Source organism: Pseudophryne corroboree, chromosome 1 (assembly GCF_028390025.1).
Source record: "Pseudophryne corroboree isolate aPseCor3 chromosome 1, aPseCor3.hap2, whole genome shotgun sequence".
Classification (NCBI taxonomy): domain Eukaryota; kingdom Metazoa; phylum Chordata; class Amphibia; order Anura; family Myobatrachidae; genus Pseudophryne; species Pseudophryne corroboree.
In genome coordinates this window covers 1122270417-1122297977 of record NC_086444.1, presented here as the reverse complement: position 1 = coordinate 1122297977, position 27561 = coordinate 1122270417, and the positions used below count along the sequence as shown (strand labels likewise).

The following is a 27561-nucleotide window of genomic DNA, read 5'->3' as shown; positions in this document are numbered from 1 at the left end:
GGTACCTGTAGTACTACTGGGAAAAAAATACCCAAATAAAAACAGGACACACACACCGTCGACAGTAAAACTTTATTTCATACGTCGACACACACATACTTACCTATGTTCACACGCCGACATCGGTCCTCTTCTCCATGTAGAATCCACGGATACCTGAAAAGAAAAGATCAATATACTCACCTCAGCCATGGTCCAGAGATAAATCCACGTACTTGGCAAAAAAACAAACCGAACACCCGCTCCATGCCGGACTGAAAGGGGTCCCATGCTGACACATGGGACACCTTTCCACGAATGAGACCTGTCAGTGACAGCTGTCACAGAAAGGTCTCTAAGCCAATCAGGAAGCGCAACTTCGTTGCGCTCACCTGATTGGCTGTGCGCTGTCTGTACTGTGACAGCACATCGCAAAGCCGCTCCATTACTTTCAATGGTGGGAACTTAGCGGCTAGCGGTAAGGTCACCCGCCGGTCAGCCGCTGACCGGCGGGTGACCCCACCGCTACCCGCAAAGTTCCCACCATTGAAAGTAATGGAGCGGCTTTGCGATGTGCTGTCACAGTACAGACAGCGCACAGCCAATCAGGTGAGCGCCACGGAAGTAGCGCTTCCTGATTGGCTGAAGGGACGTCAGTGACAGGAGTCACGTGATGTCCCGGCATTCGGGAGAAAGGGGTCTGATGTGAAAGCATTGGACCCCTTTCTAGTCCGGTATGGAGCGGGTTTTTGCGTGTTTTTTTTTTTAAACAAGTACGTGGATTTTACTCTCTGGACGTGGATTTATCTCTGGACGCTGGAAGGCGAGTATAATTTTTTCACAGGTACCCTCGGATCGTCGGAGACCGTGGCAGTCGGCGTGTCAACATAGGTAAGTATGTGTGTGTCGGTAGTGTGTAATAAAGTTTTACTATCAAGGTGTGTGTGTCCTGTTTTTATTTGGGTATTTTTTCCCCAGTAGTACTACAGGTACCAGCGGACCCGTTTTTCTCCCGCATGCTGGTACTTGTGGTTCTCCAAGTACCAGCTTGCGGGAGAGGCTTGCTGGGACTTGTAGTACTGCTGGAAAAAACAATATATTTTTATTATCACAAAAGGCTATCAGCCCCCCCATCCGCAGCCCATTGGATGGGGGGGGACAGCCTCGGGCTTCACCCCTGGCCCTTGGGTGGCTGGGGGGACGGGACCCCTTGATTGAAGGGGTCCCCACTCCCCCAGGGTACCCCGGCCAGGGGTGACTAGTTGGATATTTAATGCCACGGCCGCAGGGCACGGCATAAAAGTGACCCCCGGCTGTGGCATTATCTGTCCAGCTAGTGGAGCCCGATGCTGGTGTTAAAAATACGGGGGACCCCTACTCTTTTTGTCCCCCGTATTTTTGGCACCAGCACCAGGCGCAGAGCCCGGTGCTGGTTTTAAAAATACGGGGGATCCCTGGCCAATTTTTCCCCTGCATTTTTAGAACCAGGACCAGCTCGATGAGCCCGAGGCTGGTTATGCTTTGGAGGGGGGACCCCACGCCATTTTTTTTCCGGGTTTTTCACGTTTTTTTACCGTTTTTTAAAATCGCGGCAAAATCCGCCAAATCGGCCGATTTTCGCCCGCGACTCTGGCGAATCCGTTTTTCATTGAATATGGTGAATTCCGGAAGCCACCTTCCGGGATTCACCTGTCGAATTGAGTCGAATTAAAAAACGGCGAAAATTGCCGCGAATTCGACCGCAATTGCATATACCCCATAGACTATTACCTTGAGTAACCTAATCAACTTTTTTTGTGTTGACCTTTGTCATGTCTTTTGACTGTCTACCTAATGCTGTCGACCTAATGACTATCAATCCTTTACAATGTCTAGCTTCTGTATTGCACCGGCAGAATACTTTTGACGTTGGATCATACTCCACCATTATCATTGAGTAACACAGTTTCCAGTAAAAGGCACAGTACCATGTGTGCCTGACAGTATTTACAAGAGGTAGAATGAGCAGGCTTCCTCGATCGAGCAAATAATTAAAGCAGCACTAACTTAGATGTAATCAAAGTATGCTCTATTCTACATATACTCAAAGTTAAGGAAACAGTATGCATTATATCAACCATATAGGATATCCTCATCCCCAGATGCAGAGACCGGGTCCAGCCTTCAGAAACACCTCTCCAGTGTAAGGAGTATGGGAAAATAAAGATAATATATAGAAGGAATCAGGATAAACTTAAAAACATTAACACACAGACACTGTAAACATACAATAGGTTCAATAAGTACAGCTTATCTGAACATCAGTAATCAGATAGCAGTCCCAGATGCAGCCAACCAACAGGAGAACCAGCAGGATAAGCTTCAACGTGATTTGTCCACTTTCAAAGTTCTGGACTTCCTCAGGAGGAATTTTATATATATATATATATATATATATATATATATATATACACTGCTCAAAAAAATAAAGGGAACACTAAAATAACACATCCTAGATCTGAATGAATGAAATATTCTTATTAAATACTTTGTTCTTTACATAGTTGAATGTGCTGACAACAAAATCACACAAATTATCAATGGAAATCAAATTTATTAACCCATGGAGGTCTGGATTTGGAGTCACCCTCAAAATGAAAGTGGAAAAACACACTACAGGCTGATCCAACTTTGATGTAATGTCTTTAAAACAAGTCAAAATGAGGCTCAGTAGTGTGTGTGGCCTCCACGTGCCTGTATGACCTCCCTGCAACCCACACAAGTGGCTCAGGTAGTGCAGCTCATCCAGGATGGCACATCAATGCGAGCTGTGGCAAGAAGGTTTGCTGTGTCTGTCAGCGTAGTGTCCAGAGAATGGAGGCGCTACCAGGAGACAGGCCAGTACATCAGGAGACGTGGGGGAGGCCGTAGGAGGGCAACAACCCAGCAGCAGGACCGCTACATCCGCCTTTGTGCAAGGAGGAACAGGAGGAGCACTGCCAGAGCCCTGCAAAATGACCTCCAGCAAGCTACAAATGTGCATGTGTCTACTCACACGATCAGAAACAGACTCCATGAGGGTGGTATGAGGGCCCGACGCCCACAGGTGGGGGTTGTGCTTACAGCCCAACACCGTGCAGGACGTTTGGCATTTGCCAGAGAACACCAAGATTGGCAAATTCGCCACTTGCGCCCTGTGCTCTTCACAGATGAAAGCAGGTTCTCACTGAGCACATGTGACAGACGTGACAGAGTCTGGAGACGCCAAGGAGAACATTCTGCTGCCTGCAACATCCTCCAGCATGACCGGTTTGGCAGTGGGTCAGTAATGGTGTGGGGTGGCATATCTTTGGGGGGCTGCACAGCCCTCCATGTGCTCGCCAGAGGTAGCCTGACTGCCATTAGGTACCGAGATGAGATCCTCAGACCCATTGTGAGACCATATGCTGGTGCGGTTGGCCCTGGGTTCCTCCTAATGCAAGACAATGCTAGACCTCATGTGGCTGGAGTGTGTCAGCAGTTCCTGCAAGACGAAGGCATTAATGCTATGGACTGGCCCGCCCGTTCCCCAGACCTGAATCCAATTGAGCACATCTGGGACATCATGTCTCGCTCCATCCACCACAGACTGTCCAGGAGTTGGCGGATGCTTTAGTCCAGGTCTGGGAGGAGATCCCTCAGGAGACCATCCGCCACCTCATCAGGAGCATGCCCAGGCGTTGTAGGGAGGTCATACAGGCACGAGGAGGCCACAGACACTACTGGGCCTCATTTTGACTTGTTTTAAGGACATTACATCAAAGTTGGATCAGCCTGTAGTGTGTTTTTCCACTTTAATTTTGAGGGTGACTCCAAATCCAGACCTCCATGGGTTAATAAATTTGATTTCCATTGATAATTTTTGTGTGATTTTGTTGTCAGCACATTCAACTATGTAAAGAACAAAGTATTTAATAAGAATATTTCATTCATTCAGATCTAGGATGTGTTATTTTAGTGTTCCCTTTATTTTTTTGAGCAGTGTATATATATACACTGCTCAAAAAAATAAAGGGAACACTTAAACAACACAATGTAACTCCAAGTCAATCACACTTCTGTGAAATCAAACTGTCCACTTAGGAAGCAACACTGATTGACAATCAATTTCACATGCTGTTGTGAAAATGGAATAGACAATAGGTGGAAATTATAGGCAATTATCAAGACACCCCCAATAAAGGAGTTGTTTGGCAGGTGGTGACCACAGACCACTTCTCAGCTCCTATGCTTTCTGGCTGATGTTTTGGTCACTTTTGAAAGCTGGCGGTGCTTTCACTCTAGTGGTAGCATGAGACGGAGTCTCCAACCCACACGAGTGGCTCAGGTAGTGCAGCTCAGGATGGCACATCAATGCGAGCTGTGGCAAGAAGGTTTTCTGTGTCTGTCAGCGTAGTGTCCAGAGCATGGAGGCGCTACCAGGAGACAGGCCAGTACATCAGGAGACGTGGAGGAGGCCGTAGGAGAGCAACAACCCAGCAGCAGGACCGCTACCTCCGCCTTTATGCAAGGAGGAACAGGAGGAGCACTGCCAGAGCCCTGCAAAATTACCTCCAGCAAGCCACAAATGTGCATGTGTCTACTCAAACGATCAGAAACAGACCCCATGAGGGTGGTATGAGGGCCCGACGTCCACAGGTGGGGGTTGTGCTTACAGCCCAACACTGTGCAGGACGTTTGGCATTTGCCAGAGAACACCAAGATTGGCAAATTCGCCACTGGCGCCCTGTGCTCTACACAGATGAAAGCAGGTTCTCATTGAGCACGTGACAGACGTGAGTCTGGAGACGCCAAGGAGAACGTTCTGTTGCCTGCAACATCCTCCAGCATGACCGGTTTGGCAGTGGGTCAGTAATGGTGTGGGGTGGCATTTCTTTGGGGGGGGCCACACAGCCCTCCATGTGCTCGCCAGAGGTAGCTTGACTGCCATTAGGTACCGAGATGAGATCCTCAGACCCCTTGTGAGACCATATGCTGGTGCGGTTGGCCCTGGGTTCCTCCTAATGCAAGACAATGCTAGACCTCATGTGGCTGGAGTGTGTCAGCAGTTCCTGTAAGATGAAGGCATTGATGCTATGGACTGGCCCGCCCGTTCCCCAGACCTGAATCCAATTGAGCACATCTGGGAAATCATGTCTCGCTCCATCCACCAACGCCACGTTGCACCAGACTGTCCAGGAGTTGGCGGAAGCTTTAGTCCATGTCTGGGAGGAGATCCCTCAGGAGACTATCCGCCACCTCATCAGGAGCATGCCCAGGCACTGTAGGGAGGTCATACAGGCACGTAGAGGCCACACACACTACTGAGCCTCATTTTGACTTGTTTTAAGGACATTACATCAAAGTTGGATCAGCCTGTAGTGTGTTTTTCCCCTTTAATTTTGAGTGTGACTCCAAATCCAGACCTCCATGGGTTAATAAATTTGATTTCCATCGATAATTTTTGTGTGATTTTGTTGCCAGCACATTCAACTATGTAAAGAACAAAGTATTTAATAAGAATAATTCATTCATTCAGATCTAGGATGTGTTATTTTAGTGTTCCCTTTATTTTTTTGAGCAGTATATATATATATATATATATATATATATATAAAATACGATTTTACTCACCGGTAAATCTATTTCTCGTAGTCCGTAGTGGATGCTGGGAACTCCGTAAGGACCATGGGGAATAGCGGCTCCGCAGGAGACTGGGCACAACTAAAGAAAGCTTTAGGTCACCTGGTGTGCACTGGCTCCTCCCACTATGACCCTCCTCCAAGCCTCAGTTAGGACACTGTGCCCGGACGAGCTGACATAATAAGGAAGGATTTTGAATCCCGGGTAAGACTCATACCAGCCACACCAATCAGACCGTATAACTCGTGATACTATACCCAGTTAACAGTATGAATATAACTGAGCCTCTCAACAGATGGCTCAACAATAACCCTTTAGTTAGGCAATAACTATATACAAGTATTGCAGACAATCCGCACTTGGGATGGGCGCCCAGCATCCACTACGGACTACGAGAAATAGATTTACCGGTGAGTAAAATCTTATTTTCTCTGACGTCCTAGTGGATGCTGGGAACTCCGTAAGGACCATGGGGATTATACCAAAGCTCCCAAACGGGCGGGAGAGTGCGGATGACTCTGCAGCGCCGAATGAGAGAACTCCAGGTCCTCCTCAGCCAGGGTATCAATTTTGTAGAATTTAGCAAACGTGTTTGCCCCTGACCAAGTTGCAGCTCGGCAAAGTTGGAAAGCCGAGACCCCTCGGGCAGCTGCCCAAGATGAGCCCACCTTCCTTGTGGAATGGGCTTTTACAGATTTTGGCTGCGGTAGTCCAGCCGCAGAATGTGCCAGCTGAATTGTGCTACAAATCCAGCGAGCAATAGTCTGCTTAGAAGCAGGAGCACCCAGTTAGCTGGGTGCATACAGGATAAACAGCGAGTCAGTTCTCCTGACTCTAGCCGTCCTGGAAACATAATTTTTCAAGGCCCTGACTACGTCCAGTAACTTGGAATCCACCAATTCCCTAGTAGCCGCAGGCACTACAATAGTTGGTTCAAGTGAAAAGCTGATATCACCTTAGGGAGAAACTGGGGACGAGTCCTCAATTCTGCCCTATCCATATGGAAAATCAGATAAGGACTTTTATATGACAAAGCCGCCAATTCTGATACACGCCTGGCCGAAGCCAAGGCCAATAACATGACCACTTTCCGCGTGAGATATTTTAGATCCACGGTTTTTAGTGGCTCACACCAATGTGATTTTAAGAAAACTCAACACCACGTTGAGAACCCAAGGTGCCACTGGAGGCACAACCGGGGGCTGAATATGCAGCACTCCTTTTACAATGTCTGAACTTCAGGTACTGAAGCTAGTTCTTTTTGGAAGAAAATCGACAGAGCCGAGATCTGTACCTTAATGGAGCCTAATTTTAGGCCCATAGACACTCCTGCTTGTAGGAAATGCAGAAATCGACCTAGTTGAAATTCCTCTGTTGGGGCCTTTTTGGCCTCACACCAAGCAACATATTTTCGCCATATGCGGTGATAATGTTTTGCAGTTACATCTTTCCTGGCTTGAATCAGCGTAGGAATGACTTCCTCCGGAATGCCCTTTTCCTTTAGGATCCGGCGATCAACTGCCATGCCGTCAAAACGTAGTCGCGGTGAGTCTTGGAACAGACAGGGCCCCTGCTGCCGCAGGTCCTGTCTGAGCGGCAGAGGCCATGGGTCCTCTGATATAATTTCTTGAAGTTCTGGGTACCAAGCTCTTCTTGGCCAATCCGGAACCACGAGTATCGTTCTTACTCCTCGCCTTCCTATTATTCTCAGTACCTTTTGTATGAGAGGCAGAGGGAGGAACACATAAACCGACTGGTACACCCACGGTGTTACCAGAGCGTCCACAGCTATCGCCTGAGGGTCCTTTGACCAGGCGCAATATCTTTTATAGCTTTTTGTTGAGGCGGGACGCCATCATGTCCACCTGTGGCCTTTCCCAATGGTGTACAATCCTTTGGAAGACTTCTGGATGAAATCCCCACTCTCCCGGGTGGAGGTCGTGTCCGCTGAGAAGATCTGCTTCCCAGTCGTCCACTCCGGGAATGAACACTGCTGACAGTGTTAACACATGATTTTCCGCCCATCGGAGAATCCTTGTGGCTTCTGCCATCGCCATCCTGCTTCTTGTGCCGCCCCGTTGGTTTACATGGGCGACTGCCGTGATGTTGTCTGATTGGATCAGTACCGGCTGGTTTTGAAGCAGAGGCCTTGCCTGACTCAGGGCATTGTAAATGGCCCTCAGTTTCAGAATATTTATGTGTAGGGAAGTCACTTGACTTGACCAAAGTCCCTGGAAGTTTTTTCCCCGTGTGACTGCCCCCCAGCCTCAAAGGCTGGCATCCATGGTCACTAGGACCTAGTCCTGTATGCCGAACCTGCGGCCCTCTTGCATGGAACCTGCCGAATGGGATTGCTTCGTAGGAAGCTACCATTTTTTCCCAGGACTCGCGTGCAATGATGCACCGATACCTGTTTTTGCTTCAGGAGGTCTCTGACTAGAGATGACAGTTCCTTGGCTTTCTCCTCCGGGAGAAACACTTATTTCTGTTCTGTGTCCAGAACCATCCCCAGGAACAGTAGACGTGTCGTAGGAACCAGCTGTGACTTTGGACTGTTTAGAATCCAACCGTGCTGTTTTAGCACTTTCCAAAATAGTGCTACCCCAACTAGCAACTGCTCCTTGGACCTTGCCCTTATAAGGATATTGTCCAAGTGCGGGATAATTAAAACTCCCTTTTTTCGAAGGAGTATCATCATTTTGGCCATTACCTTGGTAAACACCCTCGGTGCCATGTACAGTCCAAACGGCAGTGTCTGGACTTGGTAATGGTAATCCTGTACCACAAATCTGAGGTACTCCTGGCGAGGATGGTAAATGGGGACATGCAGGTAAGCATCCCTGATGTCCCGGGATCCCATGTAATCCCCCTCGTCCAGGCTTGCAATAACCGCCCTGAGCGATTCCATCTTGAACTTGAATTTTTTTATGTATGTGTTCAAGGATTTTAAATATAAAATGGGTCACACCGAACCATGCGGTTTCGGTACTCCAAACCGTGTGGAATAGTAACCCCGTCCTTGTTGAAGTAGGGGCACCTTGAGTATTACCTGCTGGGAATACAGCTTATTAATTGCATCTAGCGCAGCCTCCCTGCCTGAGGGAGTTGTCGGCAAGGCATATTTGAGGAAACGGCGGGGGGGAGACATCTCGAATTCCAGCTTGTACCCCTGAAATACTACTTGAATGAAACAGGGATCCACCTGTGAGCGAGCCCACTGATCGCTGAAATTTTTTTGAGACGGCCCCCCACCGTACCTGGCTACACCTGTGGAGCCCCCGCGTCATGCTGTGGACTCAGAGGAAGCGAGAGAAGAATTTTGATTCTGGGAACAGGCTGACTGGTGCAGCTTTTTCCCTCTCCCCATGTCTCTGTACAGAAAGGAAGCGCCTTTGACCCGCTTGCTTTTCTGAAGCCGAAAGGACTGTACCTGATAATACAGTGCTTTCTTAGTCTGTGAGGAAACCTGAGGTAATGGATACGAGGTCCCAGAGACCATCCCCAAATAATTCCTCACCCTTATAAGGCAGAGTCTCTATGCGCCTTTTAAAGTCAGCATCACCTGTCCAGTGACAGGTCTCTAATACCCTCCTGACAGAATGGTCATTACATTCATTTTGGATGCCAGCCGGCAAAATATCCCTCTGTGCATCCCTCATATATAAGACGACGCCTTTAATATGTTCTCAGCACGATCTGCAGGTCTCAGTCTAGTACCTGAGTGTGTAAATACAGACTTCAGGATAGCCTCCTGCTTTTTATCAACAGGTACCTTCAAAGTGGCCGTTCCTAAAACAGCAGTGCCACCTTTTTTGACAACCGTGTGAGCGCCTTATCCACCCTAGGGGATATCTCCCAGCGTAACTTATCCTCTGGCGGGAAAGGGTACGCCATCAGTAACTTTTTAGAAATTACCAGTTTCTTATCGGGGGGAAACCACGCTTTTCACACACTTCATTCATTCATCTGATGGGGGAACAAAACACTGCCTGCTTTTTCTCCCCAAACATAAAACCCTTTTTTAGTGGTACTTGGGTTAATGTCAGAAATGTGTAACACATTTTTTATTGCCGGGATTAAGTCACGGATGTTCCTAGTGGATTGTGTATATGTCTCAACCTTGTCGACACTGGAGTCAGACTCCGTGTCGACATCTGTGTCTGCCATCTGAGTGAGCGGGCGTTTTTTTGAGCCCCTGATGGCCTTTGAGACGCTTGGGCAGGCGCGGACTGAGAAGCCGGCTGTTCCACAGCTGTTACGTCATCCACCCTTTTATGTAAGGAGTTGACACTGTCGGTTAATACCTTTCACCTAACCATCCACTCTGGTGTCGGCCCCACAGGGGGCGACATCACATTTATCGGCATCTGCTCCTTCACCATATAAGCCTCCTCATTAAACATGTCGACACAGCTGTACCGACACACCGCACACACACAGGGAATGCTCTGACTGAGGACAGGACCCCACAAAGCCCTTTGGGGAGACAGAGAGAGAGTATGCCAGCACACACTAGAGCGCTATATAATGTGGGGATTAACACTATAACTGAGTGAAATTTCCCCAATAGCTGCTTGTATATATAATATTGCGCCTAAATTTAGTGCCCCCCCTCTCTTTTTAACCCTTTGAGCCTGAAAACTACAGGGGAGAGCCTGGGGAGCTTTCTTCCAGCTGCACTGTGAAGAGAAAATGGCGCCAGTGTGTCTGAGGGAGATAGCTCCGCCCCTTTTTCGCGGACTTTTCTCCCGCTTTTTTCTGGATTCTGGCAGGGGTATTTACCACATATATAGCCTCTGGGGCTATATATTGTGGTATTTTTGCCAGCCAAGGTGTTAATATTGCTGCTCAGGGCGCCCCCCCCCCAGCGCCCTGCACCCTCAGTGACCGGAGTGTGAGGTGTACATGAGGAGCAATGGCGCACAGTTGCAGTGCTGTGCGCTACCTTGGTGAAGACTGATGTCTTCTGCCGCCGATTTTCCGGACCTCTTCTTGCTTCTGGCTCTGTAAGGGGGACGGCGGCGCGGCTCCGGGACCGAACACCAAGGACTGGGCCTGCGGTCGATCCCTCTGGAGCTAATGGTGTCCAGTAGCCTAAGAAGCCCATTCCGGCTGCAAGCAGGCGAGTTCGCTTCTTCTCCCCTTAGTCCCTCGCTGCAGTGAGCCTGTTGCCAGCAGGTCTCACTGAAAATAAAAAACCTAAATCTATACTTTCTTTCTAAGGGCTCAGGAGAGCCCTAGTGTGCATCCAACCTCGGCCGGGCACAAAATCTAACTGAGGCTTGGAGGAGGGTCATAGTGGGAGGAGCCAGTGCACACCAGGTGACCTAAAGCTTTCTTTAGTTGTGCCCAGTCTCCTGCGGAGCCGCTATTCCCCATGGAACTTACGGAGTTCCCAGCATCCACTAGGACGTCAGAGAAATATATATATAAAACAGGAATGCTCTTATCTTGCGTCACTAGTGTGTAGGCAGCACCTCTTAAACGGTTCCTTGTTAGCAAGAACCAATCGATAAATATACAGAAGTATTGTTTTTAGAGGATGCTAGCGGAAATGGGATTAGCCAATTCCCTTTTCAATATACATAAAACTGAATTAGTGTCCACCCAGTCAACGATCAAATTAGTGAATCAGAAATATAAAAGAATATTTTTCATTTATTCTTCATACATAGTAACATAGTTAATGAGGTTGAAAAGAGGCAAATGCCCATCTGGTTCAACCTGTATTCTGTCTTAAGCCAAATTCATTGTAATGTTCCTGCTGAAGTAAAGTTTTATGTCTAGTTATCAACTATAACTCATGTTCCTCCCAGATTATCAATGTCAACATTTTAAATGCTATAACCTTGATTATCGTTTTCAGTCAGAAATGTATCCAATCCGTTTTTAAATGCATTTACAGAGTCCGCCATTACCACCTTCTCTGGCAGGGTAGTCCAATTCCTTCCTACGTTGCGTACAGAATTTTCTCTCCTCTAGCCTCAGCGAGTGCCCTTGTGTCCTATACAGAGTTCTTTTAATAAACAATTCCTCTGACAACTCTTTGAAGTGTCCCTTTACATATTTGAAGATATTAATAATGTCTCCTCTTAGATGCCTCTTTTCCAGTGTATACATATTCAACCTAGTAAGCATTTTCATCGTAAACCAATCCCTCTAACCCTTTAATCAATTTAGTAGCTCACCATTGAACCCTTTCGAGTTCACAGATATCTTTTTTTATAATGTTGTGCCCAAAATTGAACACAATATTCCAGGTGTAGACGTACCAATGATTTGTACAGCTGCAGGATTAAACTCTCATCCCTTGTCTCAATTCCCCGTTTTATGCACGATAGCACCTTACATGCATTTTTTGCTGCATTTTGACTTTGTGTACTGTTATTAAGTCTATGAGCACCCCCAAATATTTTTCCAATACTGTTACCCCTAGATTTTCCTCATTTAATATGTAGGAAGCAAGTTTGTTTTTAGTCCCGAAATGCATAACTTTGCATTTTTCTATATTAAACCTCATTCTCCATTTAGACGGCCACATTTCAAGTTTAGATAAGTCATTCCGTAGAGCCTCCACATCTATTTTTGAATTAATTACCCTACACAGTTTAGTATCATCTGCAAAGATTGACACTGTGCTTTCCAGGCCTATTTCTAGGTCATTGATAAATGTGTTGAACAGCAGTGGCCCGAGAACGGACCCTTGAGGTATACTGCTGACTACTGGTGTCAATGGACATCCCATTGACCACTACTCGCTGTACCCTGTTATTCAGCCAGTTACTTATCCATGTGCAAATAGTTTCTCCTAGGCCAAGCTCCTTTAATTTGATGATCAGTCTCCTGTGAGGCACTGTATCGAAGGCTTTTGCAAAATCTAAATAGACCACATCCACCGCTTTTCCCTGGTCAAGATTGTCGCTCACTTCCTCATAGAAGCTAACTAAGTTAGTTTGACATGATCTGTCCCTCACAAGCCCATGCTGGTTCTTGCTAATAATCTTAGCGGTCTGCAGATACTCATGTATGCCATCCCTTAAAATTCCTTCCAATATTTTCCCCACTACAGATGTCAAACTAACTGATCTGTAGTTATCTGGATGATTTTTAGATCCCTTTTTAATTAATGGCACTACCTCAGCTATACGCCACGGTACCATGCCTGATCTAATTGAAATACTGAAAATCAAGTATAGGGGGAATTGCTAGTTGTGACTTAAGCTCCATAAGAACCTTCATGTGAAGTCCATCTGGGCCAGGTGATTTATTAATCTTAATTTTGCTTAGTCTCTCCCAGACTACTTCTTCACTTAAACAAGTATCTAGCCACGAATCATTGCTGTCACTAACGTTATGCACTACTCCCACCGTCAGTTCTTCTCTGGTGAACACTGATGAAAATAAAAAAAATGTGTTCAGTATTTCTGCTTTTATTTCATCATCATTCATCAATACTCTGAATTCATCTATTATAGGAGTTACGTTCTCTTTTTTTAACCTTTTACTGTTTATGTATTTAAAAAACTTTTTAGGATTGGTTTTGCTCTCTGTAGCGATTTGCTTTTCTTTTCAATATTAGCTGCTCTTATTGCTTTTCTGCATCTTTTATTGCATTCCTTGTAGTACTGAAATGACTCCTCCTTTCCATTAGATTTACATGCTTTGAAAGCACGCTTCTTTTTATCCATTTCTTCCTTGACCTTCTTATTAAGCCACAACGGTTTGAGTTTGGAACTCCTGCGTTTACTGCCCATGGGAATGAATTTGTGAATATTGCTATCTAGTAACCCTTTTAAAGCATCCCACTTTTATGTAGTGTTCTTGCCATGAAACAAAACTTCCCAGTCAATGCTGTTTAGTGCACTTCTCAGCATACTGAAGTTAGCCTTGCTAAAGTTAAATGTTTTGGTTGATCCCTTGTAGTGATGTTTCTTGAAACGGATGTCGAATGTGATCATATAGTGATCACTGTTACCCAAGGTATCCCCAACTTTAGTGCTTGATATAATGTCCACATTATTAGTAATTATTAGATCCAGAGTAGTTTTACCTCTAGTTGGGTCCTCGACTAATTGAGACAAGTAGTGATCCTTTAACGTATTTAAAAACCTGTTGCCCCTATCTTTAACACACGAATCATTACTCCAGTTTATATAAGGATAATTAAAATCCCCAATCACTAGGATGTCCCCCAATCCCGCAGCCTTTTCAATTTGCTGCAAGAGTTGTTCTTTCTCATGTATGCTAATATCCGGCTGTTTGTAGCACGTACCTATGACTAGATTTTTGCATCAATACCCCCACTTGAAATTTCAACCCACAGTGACTCCACATTATCTCCAGTCCCCTCGTAAATAACCTCCTTTAAGTATGGTTTAAGAGATGGTTTAACAAAGACATACACCTCCTCCTCTTTTGTTAGACCTGTCCCTCGTGGAAAGAGAATACTCCTCCAAGTTTGCAACCAAAGTGAGAGTCGTCCCACCATGTTTCCATAATATCTATAATATCATACTGAGCCTTTGATGCTAACAACTCCAATTCCCCCATTTTACCTGCTAGGCTTCTTGCATTCTCAAGCATACATTTTAGTTTAGTGTTTCCCTTGTCCATTTGTTTTTTAAGGGAATCCTATCATTGAGTTACTCTTACTGCCAGTTCTTCTCCTCACTTCCTCTCCACCCCCATCTTACTATTCTTTTTGATCCACTCATTTAGTCCTTCTAAACTCTCCGCCCGACATAAGTATTTACATCAATTTCAATATGCTGTAATGATGAACCACAATTGTTGTTAGTTAATGTTTTGGCAATACCTTTGTTAATACCCATGTAAGTACCCTTGCCGGCAGCTCTTTCCCTCCCCCTTCTCCACCCCCATTTAGTTCACTAACACCATCCTTACTATTCTCACTGCATGACCCACAGTTTCTAGGTAAACCCTCCCCCGAGGCACCTAGTTTAAAAGCTCCTCCAACTTTCCAACCATCCTTCCCCCCAGCACCACAGCCCCCTCCTCATTCAGGTGCAATCCATTGCGACAAAATATACGTTATGGTTAAGAACTTACCGTTGATAACGGTATTTCTCCTATGTCCACAGGTTCCACAGGATAACAATGGGATATGATGGAGCGATAGCGGATTGGCACCAAACAATCACAAGCTTTCAGTCCTTCCAGTATGCAACGGGCCCGTCCATATATCCCCGCCCAGTGGCTCAGGCAAATTAGTTGGATTCCAAAGCATTTAGGCAGGAGCATTATGTAGAACCCTATTCAGGCGAGAACACACATGCAAGAGGGAAGAGTTTAGTGAGTATAAAGATCCTCAAGTCAAGTGCGTCAGGGTGGGATCCCTGTGGAACCTGTGGACATAGGAGAAATACCGTTATCAATGGTAATTCTTACCATAACGTATATTACTCCAGCAGGGTCCACAGGTTATCCACAGGATAACAATGGGATTTCCCAAAGCAATTTTTAGTGGTGGGGACGCTCCTGATTAGACAGGAGAACCTTACGCCCGAATTCAGCATCATGAGAGGCAAACGTATCCAAGGCATCATGTCTAATGAATGTGTTAATGGAAGACCATGTGGCTGCCTTACATATCTGTTCTACTGAAGCACCATGTTGTGCTGCCCATGAAGGACCTACCTTACAAGTAGAGTGAGCAGAGACATTAGCCAGAACAGGGAGATCAGCTCGAGAATATGCTTCTGAAATCGTCATTCGAAGCCATCTTGCTAGCGTCTGTTTAGTAGCAGGCCATCCCCTCTTGTGAAATCCGTAGAGAGTAAAGAGAGGATCTGTCTTTCTGATGGCACTGGTACGATCCATGTAGATTCTTAATGCACGGAAAATGTCCAGTAACGCTTCTCCCACAGAAAGTCCCGATACCTGAAAAGCCAGAACTACAATTTCTTCGTTAAGGTGAAATTTAGATACCACCTTAGGAAAATAACCAGACCTAGTTCGGAAAACTGCTTTATCTGGATAAAAAAAATCAGAAAAGGAGATTTACATGACAGCGCTCCTAAATCTGACACTCTTCTAGCTGATGCCATACTCAGTAGAAAGAGAACTTCAGCTGTCAACCATTTAAGATCCACTTTATTAAGTGGTTCAAATGGAGCAACTTGAAGGGCTTTGAGAACCAGACTTAAGTCCCAAGGCACTACAGGAGGAACAAAAGGCGGTCGAATGCGCAGCATTCCCTGGAAAAAAGTATGCACATCCTGTAAATTGGCAATTTTCTTTTGAAACCATACAGTCAATGCTGATACTTGCACTCTCAAGGAAGCCATCTTCAAACCCTTATCCATTCCTGCTGAAAGGAAATCTAAGACCCTGGATACTCTGAAAGATTTTGGGTCCATACTTCTTTCACTGCACCAATAAATATAGGCTTGCCATATTCGGTGATAAATGCGAGCTGAGGAGGGTTTCCTTGCTCTGAGCATAGTTTGAATTACCTGTTGTGAGAATCCTCTTGACTTCAGGATAGAGGTTTCAATAGCCACACCGTCAAAGACAGTCGATCCAGATGCCTGTGATAACAAGGACCCTGCATCAGTAGATCTGGATGTTGGTGGAGTAGAATTTGAGCATCCATCGACATCCTCTGCAAATCTATGTACCAATGCCTTCTGGGCCAAGCCGGAGCTATTAGAATCACGGCACCCTTTGCTTGTTTTATTTTCCTCACCACCCTGGATAGCAGGATGATCGAAGGAAACAAATATGTCAGATGAAAGTCCCATTTCACTGACAGTGCGTCCACAAAGATCGCTCCGGGATCCTTTGTTCTTGACCCGTATGCTGGTACTTTGTTGTTCAGATGGGACGCCATGAGATCTATCTATGGCAAACCCCACTTGTCTACCAGAGTCAGAAAGACTTCCAGGTGTAGAGCCCATTCACTTGCTTGAATAACGTGTCGACTGAGAAAATCCGCTTCCCAGTTTAGGACTCCCGGAATGAACACTGCGGACAATGCTGGAAGATGAAGTTCTGCCCATTTTAGTATGTGATTTACCTCCTCCATTTCTTTTTTGCTGCGAGTTCCTCCCTGATGGTTGAGGTACGCTACTGCAGTCACATTGTCCGAGCGGATTTGGACTGGTTTTCCTTGCAGTGTCCTTTGCCTGAATCAGTGCCATGTATATGGCCCGAAGTTCCAACAGGTTTATTGGCAGGCAACTTTCTTCTGTGGTCCACTGTCCTTGGAACCATAATTTTCCGGACACTGCTCCCCAGCCCTGAAGACTGGCATCCGTTGTCAGGATCTCCCAATCTGATATCCAAAAGGGTCTCCCCTTGTCTAGATGGGATGTCTGCAGCCACCAGGCTAATGACCTTTTTACCTTTTCTGAAAGTACTATGGTCTGTTTCTTTATTGTCTGATGTACTCCATTCCATCTGGCCAGAATCAGACGCTGCAGAGGTCTTAAGTGGAATTATGCATACTCCACCACATCGAATGTTGACACCATCAAACCCATCACTCGCATTGCTGCGTGAATTGATATTGTTTGACTGTGTAACAACTCCTGAGTCCTTAATTGCTCCTTGGATATCTTGTTCCGAGGTAAAAATATTTTCTGCAGACTTAAATCCAATACAGTCCCCAAGTGAATCATCCGTTGTGATGGAATCAGAGATGACTTTGCCCAATTTATGAGCCATCCATGCTTTTGTAGACAAGTTATTGTCTGTTGGAGATGGCCCAAAAGCAATTCCTGGCATTGTGCAAGGATTAAAAGATCGCAGAGGTATGGAAAAATTCTTATCCCCTGCTTGAGGAGATAAGCTGCCATAGCCACCATAATCTTGGTAAATACTCTGGGGGCTGTGGCTAACCCAAAGGGTAAGGCCTGGAACTGAAAATGTTGCTGGAGGATGGCGAACCTGAGGTAACAGTGATGAGACAATGCTATAGGAACATGCAGGTAAGCATCCTGTATATCCAGAGATACCATGTAATCCCCTGGTTCCATGGCCAAAACTATGGAGCGTAACGTCTCCATGTGGAACCGTGGTACCCAAATGTATTTGTTTAATATTTTGAGATTGAGAATGGGCCGAAACGACCCATTTGGCTTCTGAACCAAAAACAGGTTGGAGTAAAATAAGAATTTACTTACCGATAATTCTATTTCTCGGAGTCCGTAGTGGATGCTGGGGTTCCTGAAAGGACCATGGGGAATAGCGGCTCCGCAGGAGACAGGGCACAAAAAGTAAAGCTTTCCGATCAGGTGGTGTGCACTGGCTCCTCCCCCTATGACCCTCCTCCAAGCCTCAGTTAGGTACTGTGCCCGGACGAGCGTACACAATAAGGGAGGAATTTTGAATCCCGGGTAAGACTCATACCAGCCACACCAATCACACCGTACAACTTGTGATCAAACCCAGTTAACAGTATGATAACAGAGGAGCCTCCGAAAGATGGCTTCCTAAACAATAACCCGAATTAGTTAACAATAACTATGTACAATTATTGCAGATAATCCGCACTTGGGATGGGCGCCCAGCATCCACTACGGACTCCGAGAAATAGAATTATCGGTAAGTAAATTCTTATTTTCTCTATCGTCCTAGTGGATGCTGGGGTTCCTGAAAGGACCATGGGGATTATACCAAAGCTCCCAAACGGGCGGGAGAGTGCGGATGACTCTGCAGCACCGAATGAGAGAACTCCAGGTCCTCCTTAGCCAGAGTATCAAATTTGTAAAATTTTACTAACGTGTTCTCCCCTGACCACGTAGCTGCTCGGCAAAGTTGTAATGCCGAGACCCCTCGGGCAGCCGCCCAAGATGAGCCCACCTTCCTTGTGGAGTGGGCCTTTACAGATTTAGGCTGTGGCAGGCCTGCCACAGAATGTGCAAGTTGGATTGTGCTACAGATCCAACGAGCAATCGTCTGCTTAGACGCAGGAGCACCCATCTTGTTGGGTGCATACAATATAAACAACGAGTCAGATTTTCTGACTCCAGCTGTCCTTGCAATATATATTTTTAATGCTCTGACAACGTCCAGTAACTTGGAGTCCTCCAAGTCACTTGTAGCCGCAGGCACTACAATAGGCTGGTTCAGATGAAATGCTGACACCACCTTAGGGAGAAAATGCGGACGAGTCCGCAGTTCTGCCCTGTCCGAATGGAAAATCAGATATGGGCTTTTGTAAGATAAAGCTGCCAGTTCTGACACTCTCCTGGCCGAAGCCAGGGCTAGTAACATGGTCACTTTCCATGTGAGATATTTTAAATCCACCTTATTTAGTGGTTCAAACCAATGAGATTTTAGAAATTCCAAAACCACATTGAGATCCCACGGTGCCACTGGAGGCACCACAGGAGGCTGTATATGCAGCACTCCCTTAACAAAAGTCTGGACTTCAGGAACTGAAGCCAATTCTTTTTGAAAGAAAATTGACAGGGCCGAAATTTGAACCTTAATAGATCCCAATTTGAGACCCATAGACAATCCTGATTGCAGGAAATGTAGGAATCGACCCAGTTGAAATTCCTCCGTCGGAGCACTCCGATCCTCGCACCACGCAACATATCTTCGCCAAATGCGGTGATAGTGTTGCACGGTTACTTCCTTCCTTGCTTTAATCAAAGTAGGAATGACTTCTTCCGGCATGCCTTTTTCCTTTAGGATCCGGCGTTCAACCGCCATGCCGTCAAACGCAGCCGCGGTAAGTCTTGAAACAGACAGGGACCCTGCTGAAGCAAGTCCCTCCTTAGAGGTAGAGGCCACGGATCTTCCGTGATCATCTCTTGAAGTTCCGGGTACCAAGTCCTTCTTGGCCAATCCGGAACCACTAGTATCGTTCTTACGCCTCTTTGCCGTATAATTCTCAATACTTTTGGTATGAGAGGCAGAGGAGGAAACACATACACCGACTGGTACACCCAAGGCGTTACCAGCGCGTCCACAGCTATTGCCTGCGGATCTCTTGACCTGGCGCAATACCTGTCCAGTTTTTTGTTGAGGCGAGACGCCATCATGTCCACCATTGGTCTTTCCCAACGGGTTACCAGCATGTGGAAGACTTCCGGATGAAGTCCCCACTCTCCCGGGTGAAGGTCGTGTCTGCTGAGGAAGTCTGCTTCCCAGTTGTCCACTCCCGGGATGAACACTGCTGACAGTGCTATCACATGATTCTCTGCCCAGCGAAGAATCCTTGCAGCTTCTGCCATTGCACTCCTGCTTCTTGTGCCGCCCTGTCTGTTTACATGGGCGACTGCCGTGATGTTGTCCGACTGGATCAACACCGATTTTCCTTGAAGCAGAGGTTCTGCCTGGCTTAGAGCATTGTAGATTGCTCTTAGTTCCAGAATGTTTATGTGAAGAGACGTTTCCAGGCTCGTCCACACTCCCTGGAAGTTTCTTCCTTGTGTGACTGCTCCCCAGCCTCTCAGGCTGGCGTCCGTGGTCACCAGGATCCAATCCTGTATGCCGAATCTGCGGCCCTCCAATAGATAAGCACTCTGCAACCACCACAGAAGAGATACCCTTGTCCTTGGAGACAGGGTTATCCGCTGGTGCATCTGAAGATGCGACCCTGACCATTTGTCCAACAGATCCCTCTTGCATGGAATCTGCCGAATGGAATTGCTTCGTAAGAAGCCACCATTTTTCCCAGGACTCTTGTGCATTGATGTACAGACACCTTTCCTGGTTTTAGGAGGTTCCTGACAAGCTCGGATAACTCCTTGGCTTTTTCCTCCGGGAGAAAAACCTTTTTCTGAACCGTGTCCAGAATCATCCCTAGGAACAGCAGACGAGTTGTCGGCATTAACTGGGATTTTGGAATATTCAGAATCCCGCCGTGCTGTTTTAGCACTTCTTGAGACAGTGCTAATCCCCTCTCTAGCTGTTCTCTGGACCTTGCCCTTATTAGGAGATCGTCCAAGTATGGGATAATTAATACGCCTTTTCTTCGAAGAAGAATCATCATCTCGGCCATTACCTTTGTAAAGACTCGAGGTGCCGTGGACAATCCGAACGGCAGCGTCTGAAACTGATAGTGACAGTTTTGTACAACGAACCTGAGGTACCCCTGGTGTGAGGGGTAAATTGGAACGTGGAGGTACGCATCCTTGATGTCCAAGGACACCATAAAGTCCCCTTCTTCCAGGTTCGCTATCACTGCTCTGAGTGACTCCATTTTGAACTTGAACTTCTTTATGTACAGGTTCAAGGACTTCAGATTTAGAATAGGTCTTACCGAGCCGTCCGGCTTCGGTACCACAAATAGAGTGGAATAATACCCCTTTCCCTGTTGTAGAAGAGGTACCTTGACTATCACCTGCTGAGAGTACAGCTTGTGAATGGCTTCCAAAACCGTCTCCCTTTCGGAGGGGGACGTTGGTAAAGCAGACTTCAGGAAACGGCGAGGCGGATCTGTCTCTAGTTCCAACCTGTACCCCTGAGATATTATCTGCAGGATCCAGGGATCTACCTGCGAGTGAGCCCACTGCGCGCTGACATTCTTGAGACGACCGCCCACCGCCCCCGAGTCCGCTTGAGAAGCCCCAGCGTCATGCTGAGGCTTTTGTAGAAGCGGGGGAGGGCTTCTGTTCCTGGGAAGGAGCTGCCTGTTGGTGTCTCTTCCCCTTTCCTCTGCCTCGTGGCAGATATGAATATCCCTTTGCTCTCTTGTTTTTAAAGGAACGAAAGGGCTGCGGTTGAAAAGTCGGTGTCTTTTTCTGTTGGGGAGTAGCTTGAGGTAAAAAAGTGGATTTCCCGGCTGTAGCCGTGGCCACCAAATCTGATAGACCGACTCCAAATAACTCCTCCCCTTTATACGGCAAAACTTCCATATGCCGTTTTGAGTCCGCATCGCCTGACCACTGTCGCGTCCATAAACTTCTTCTGGCTGAAATGGACATAGCACTTACCCGTGATGCCAGTGTGCAGATATCCCTCTGTGCATCACGCATATAAAGAAATGCATCCTTTATTTGCTCTAAAGACAGTAAAACATTGTCCCTATCCAGGGTATCAATATTTTCAATCAGGGACTCTGACCAAGCTACTCCAGCACTGCACATCCAGGCTGTCGCTATAGCTGGTCGTAGTATAACACCTGTATGTGTGTATATACTTTTTTGGATATTTTCCATCCTCCTATCTGCTGGATCTTTAAGTGCGGCCGTCTCAGGAGAGGGTAACGCCACTTGTTTAGATAAGCGTGTGAGCGCCTTGTCCACCCTAGGAGGTGTTTCCCAGCGCGCCCTAACCTCAGACGGGAAAGGGTATAAAGCTAATAACTTCTTTGAAATTAGCATCTTTTTATCGGGGGCAACCCACGCTTCATCACATACATCATTTAGTTCTTCTGATTCGGGAAAAACTATAGGTAGTTTTTTCACACCCCACATAATACCCTGTTTAGTGGTACCTGTAGTATCAGCTAAATGTAACGCCTCCTTCATTGCCAAAATCATATAACGTGTGGCCCTACTGGAAAATACGGTTGATTCGTCACCGTCGCCACTGGAATCAGTGCCTGTGTCTGGGTCTGTGTCGACCGACTGAGGCAAAGGGCGTTTTACCGCCCCTGACGGTGTTTGAGGCGCCTGGACAGGCACTAACTGATTGTCCGGCCGTCTCATGTCGTCAAACGACTGCTTTAGCGTGTTGACACTATCCCGTAATTCCATAAATAAAGGCATCCATTCTGGTGTCGACCCCCTAGGAGGTGACATCCCCATATTTGGCAATTGCTCCGCCTCCACACCAATATCGTCCTCATACATGTCGACACACACGTACCGACACACAGCAGACACACAGGGAATGCTCTTAACGAAGACAGGACCCCACTAGCCCTTTGGGGAGACAGAGGGAGAGTTTGCCAGCACACACCAAAAGCGCTATATATGATAGGGATAGCCTTATAATAAGTGCTCCCTGTATAGCTGCTTTTATAATATAATTTTTGCCACTATTTTGCCCCCCCTCTCTTGTTTTACCCTGTTTCTGTAGTGCAGTGCAGGGGAGAGACCTGGGAGCCGTCCTGACCAGCGGAGCTGTGTAAGGAAAATGGCGCTGTGTGCTGAGGAGATAGGCCCCGCCCCTTTTCCGGCGGGCTCGTCTCCCGCTCTTTAGTGTATTCTGGCAGGGGTTAAATATCTCCATATAGCCCCCGGAGGCTATATGTGAGGTATTTTTTAGCCAAATAGGTTTTCATTTGCCTCCCAGGGCGCTCCCCTCCCAGCGCCCTGCACCCTCAGTGACTGCCGTGTGAAGTGTGCTGAGAGGAAAATGGCGCACAGCTGCAGTGCTGTGCGCTACCTTTAGAAGACTGAGGAGTCTTCTGCCGCCGATTCTGGACCTCTTCATGTTTCAGCATCTGCAAGGGGGCCGGCGGCGAGGCTCCGGTGACCATCCAGGCTGTACCTGTGATCGTCCCTCTGGAGCTGATGTCCAGTAGCCAAGAAGCCAATCCATCCTGCACGCAGGTGAGTTCACTTCTTCTCCCCTAAGTCCCTCGTTGCAGTGATCCTGTTGCCAGCAGGACTCACTGTAAAATAAAAAACCTAGCTAAACTTTCTCTAAGCAGCTCTTTAGGAGAGCCACCTAGATTGCACCCTTCTCGGCCGGGCACAAAAATCTAACTGAGGCTTGGAGGAGGGTCATAGGGGGAGGAGCCAGTGCACACCACCTGATCGGAAAGCTTTACTTTTTGTGCCCTGTCTCCTGCGGAGCCGCTATTCCCCATGGTCCTTTCAGGAACCCCAGCATCCACTAGGACGATAGAGAAAAACCCTGTACCCGTTGTGCAGAGGGTACTGGAATAATTACTCCTGACTGAAAGTAATTTCTGATCTGCTTCGTGCAGGGCTCTGGTCTTCGCCTCTATTTGAGATGGACTGGTGCAGAAGAACCTTCGAGGAGGCTGCTTCTTGAAAGGGAAAACATAACCCAGAGATACCGCTTCTTGCATCCAAGCATCTGTTGTCGACTGCTGCCATATGTGTGCAAACTGAGGAAGTCGGCCCCCTACCCCTGGGGTCCCCCAGGCGGAGGCCCGCACCATCAGGCTGATGGCTTATCTTCTGGTTTGGAAGCTGGCCCTCTGGTGGCCCATTGCTTCTTTGCCTTACCAAACTTATTGTATTGGGGCTGCTTAGAATCACTTTTTCCTTTTGTTTTTCTTTTCGACAGAAATGGACGAAAAATCGAACCCTTAGGCCTGGGGTTATAATTGGCAGGAAACCTGACCTTCTTGGATTCTGCTTCTGACGCCAGAATATCTGTCAATTCCTTACCAAACAGAATATTCCCAACAAAAGGCAAAGATTCCAGAACCTTCTTAGATTCTGAATCAGCTTTCCATGTACGTAGCCAAATTGCTCTGCAGTAGCTAACGTTAAGGCTGACGCTTTGGAAGCAATAGTACCCATATCTATTGCCGCTTCTTCTAAGAATACCGCAGCCTGCTTCATGTGAGCTATATGTGATTCCTGCTCCCTAGTAGGTGCTGAAAGCCCGTCTTCCAGTACCTCAGCCCATTCAGCTACCGCCTTTGCCATCCAAGCTCAAGTCATAGCTGGCCTTTTTACTGCCCCTGACATAGAAAATATGGTTTTCAAAAACCCATCCACTCTTCTGTCTGTGACATCACTTAATGATTTTGACGGTAAAGGCAATATAGATTTTCGCACTAATCGAATGACATGTGTATCTACCTCAGGAGGCACTTCTCTTTTTAAATGATTTCCGTCAGCTGATCTGACCCTGGAAACTCGACCCTGTTTTGGGACGTTTAAACACAGGTGCCTTAGTTTGTAACACTGGCTCTGCTGAATCCTGTAAGGATAGAATAGCCTTCATTGCTCCAATTAATTCAGCTATATCCTCTGAGCTGATACCTTCTACCTGTTCTTCATATGCTGAAGCAGAGTATATAGAGCTATCGTCATCTGATGTATCATCCTGTTTAGCCTGTGAATTTGATGATATATTTACACTCGGTTTATCAGCTTGTTTCCTTGGAGAAGCTGTTGGGGATATACCATAAGAAGAGAGCTGCATGTATGGGTTAATAGTGTACCCTACTCCTGGGATTGAAGCTGTAGGGATTACCCGTTCAGCTATACTGGACAAGGTCTGTGCAAACATAGCCCAAGGTGGATCTACCTGCCGTTTGACCAGGGATCTGCCTTGCAATCTGCTGAAACGCAAAACAATTTGTACATAAACCATCATGTGCCAGATCCTGAGAGGATAATCCCACTTTGCAGGACAAACATGTTATTAATATTGGTGTTACTGTTAATGTAGCCTCGTCACATTTACCGCTCTTAGACATGAAAAATAATCAGCTTTTCACAGTGTACTACACAATTTGTGACTGTAATCACTTTAGTTATTAAAGTGATATCAATCTGACCCCATTCCGTGCACCAGCATTGAGGCTCAGAAGAAACCACTGACAAACATATATAAAGTCAGCAATCACACTAGCAGTCAGTCACATGTTATATATTAGTCATATGAGCATATTATCAATTACAAACACATTTCAAAGTATGTAGGAGTACATATTACTGAATTCTGTTTTTTACAGATATTAACGTATTCAGACGCATTGCGAAGAAAACCACAGTAATGTACACAGATTCATATGCAAAGGCACTAAACTTAACTATACATACTGACAAAAAGTAGATAGCAATTTAGTGCTGTATAACCCGTACTCAGTAGAGTGGGATACAGGGACTCACCTCACTTCCAAGATCGATCAATACGTTAGCGAACGCTGAATGGATCCAGACGCTACTAGTGTACACTGCCGCTCTGGGAACTTTTAGTGAACACAGACGCACTGTGCATGCAGACGCACCGGTCATACAGACGCCTGTACTGTTACCGGGTCTCCTCGCGGTAGCACTTAGTGTACACAGACGCAGCGGCTATGCTGCGACCGAGACCCCTCATGGTAGCGTCTGAGACGGAAGTGAGGCAATCAGTTCATGGTGGGAGACCGACGGAAACTGGTCATGAACTGGGGGGAGGGGCAACCAGGAGAGCGTCTGACTCCCCACCGCTGACATCAACCCTAGGGATCGCAGCCTCATACTATACCTGGTGCCTTATGATCCCTAAGGCCTAGCGCTGGAGCACCCGTGGTGGCGGCGCGCCAGCTACTGTTTGGTAGTCTCCTCCCAAAACAGTGCGGCTGTGTCCGTTATTCCCTTTCTAAGTGGAACCAATGCCTTACCTTCTCTCCGTGCTCCGGCCACAGACTGGTAACGTCTGCTGGACCTGCTAGTATATACGACACAGACGCCCGTCGAGACAGCAGTTGTACCGTGGGTAAGCGTTGTTGCGACCCGGCGGAGAGTTGTTAGAGTGACTCTTTCCAATATGCGTGTAAGACGCTGTTCGGAAAGATCACTCAGAAAACGTAGTAAGACTATAAAAATAAAATAAGAAAGCTTAGTACTGCCAAAAACAGCAGCCCTGTGACCATGGTCCGGCTCCTGCCTCACCAGACAAAAAACTGATTTGCCTGAGCCAGTGCGAGGGATATATGGACGGGCCCGTTGCATCTTGGGAGGACTGAAAGCTTGTGATCGTTTGGTGCCAATCTGCTATCGCTCCATCATATCCCATTGTTATCATGTGGATAACCTGTGGACCCTGCTGGAGAAAAAGATGGCGCCTGATTGAGAAGTCCACCCAGTGTTCCAGGAACACAAACCCCCTCCTTCCTACACCAGTCTCTAAGCCACACATTTACCTCACTGATCTCCCTCTGCCTCCCTGGGCTAGCGCGTGGCACACATAGTATTTTGGAGAAAATTACCTTAGATGTCCTTGCCTTTAGTTTCTGGCCTAAATCCCTATAATCTTTCTTAAGGACATCCCACCTACCACTAACTTTGTCACTGGTGCCAACATGCACCAAGACCACCAGGTCCTTCCGAGCCCCTCCCAACAATCTATCTACCCGGTCCGCGATGTGCCACACCCGAGCACCCGGGAGACAACAGACCGTATGACGATCACGATCTCGGTAGCAGATTGCCCTATCTGTCTTACTGATGATAGAGTCCCCTACCACCACAATCTGCCTGGGTACCTCTCTTTCTTTCATCCCATCTGTGCCAGAGGGACCACTCCTCCGGTTGCTAGAGGGAACAGTCACCTCTGGCTCCGTCATTTCCTCGCTATCATCCACAGAATCTTCGTTCAATCGGGCGAATTTGTTCGGGTTTGATAGTTCAGAGATGTCGTTCCTCCCCCTTTTTTTCTTCCTTCTAACAGTGACCCACCTAGCTACCTGATTATCCTCGTCTACCGGTGTCCCCCCCTGCAACTCCTCCAACGTTCTAGCTAAACTTTGCTCGAGATTGTGAATATCTCTCAGTCGCATAACAGTTTGCTCTAGATCAGTTACCTGGGCTTCAAGGGCAACTTGCGCAGATGTATTCACACTGGGACGGTAGCTCCAGGTGTGCATACATCTTGCATGACATGCACTGAGTGAGATTCTCAAACTTGGCCCCTCCCATTTGCTTGACAACTCAACTCCCTATTACCTTCCGAAGAACAATGCAGAATAATACAAAAAAATGCAAGCAATGCAATACAAACAATGCAATATGATATTGACTATGACCTAGCTGTGGAGAGAATCAATATTCACAACACAGCATAAATAGCCAATTCAATCACATACACTATGAAGTAGGTAATCAATATTTAGCTGAGTGGGCCCTCTCCTGTGACACCGCTACTCCTCCTTGCAGTTGTTCCGCACCTCCTTCTCACTTGCTGCCGTGCACCCGACTTACGGCACCTACTTTATCCTCAGTTCACCGTCCCTTCACACGCAGGCTGTGTCTGCAGCAGCACACTCTCACTCACCCAGCAGCAGCAGCCCTCACACACTTACTCTCCCCCTCTCACCCCAGC

General features: G+C 46.9%; 1 protein-coding gene across 2 annotated transcripts in view; it reads right to left on the bottom strand.

Moving 5' to 3' along the window:
• Positions 1 to 27561, bottom strand: part of RAB28 (RAB28, member RAS oncogene family) — a 379144-nt gene that overhangs the window by 63478 nt on the left and 288105 nt on the right. The gene's annotated exons all lie outside the window — the stretch shown is intronic.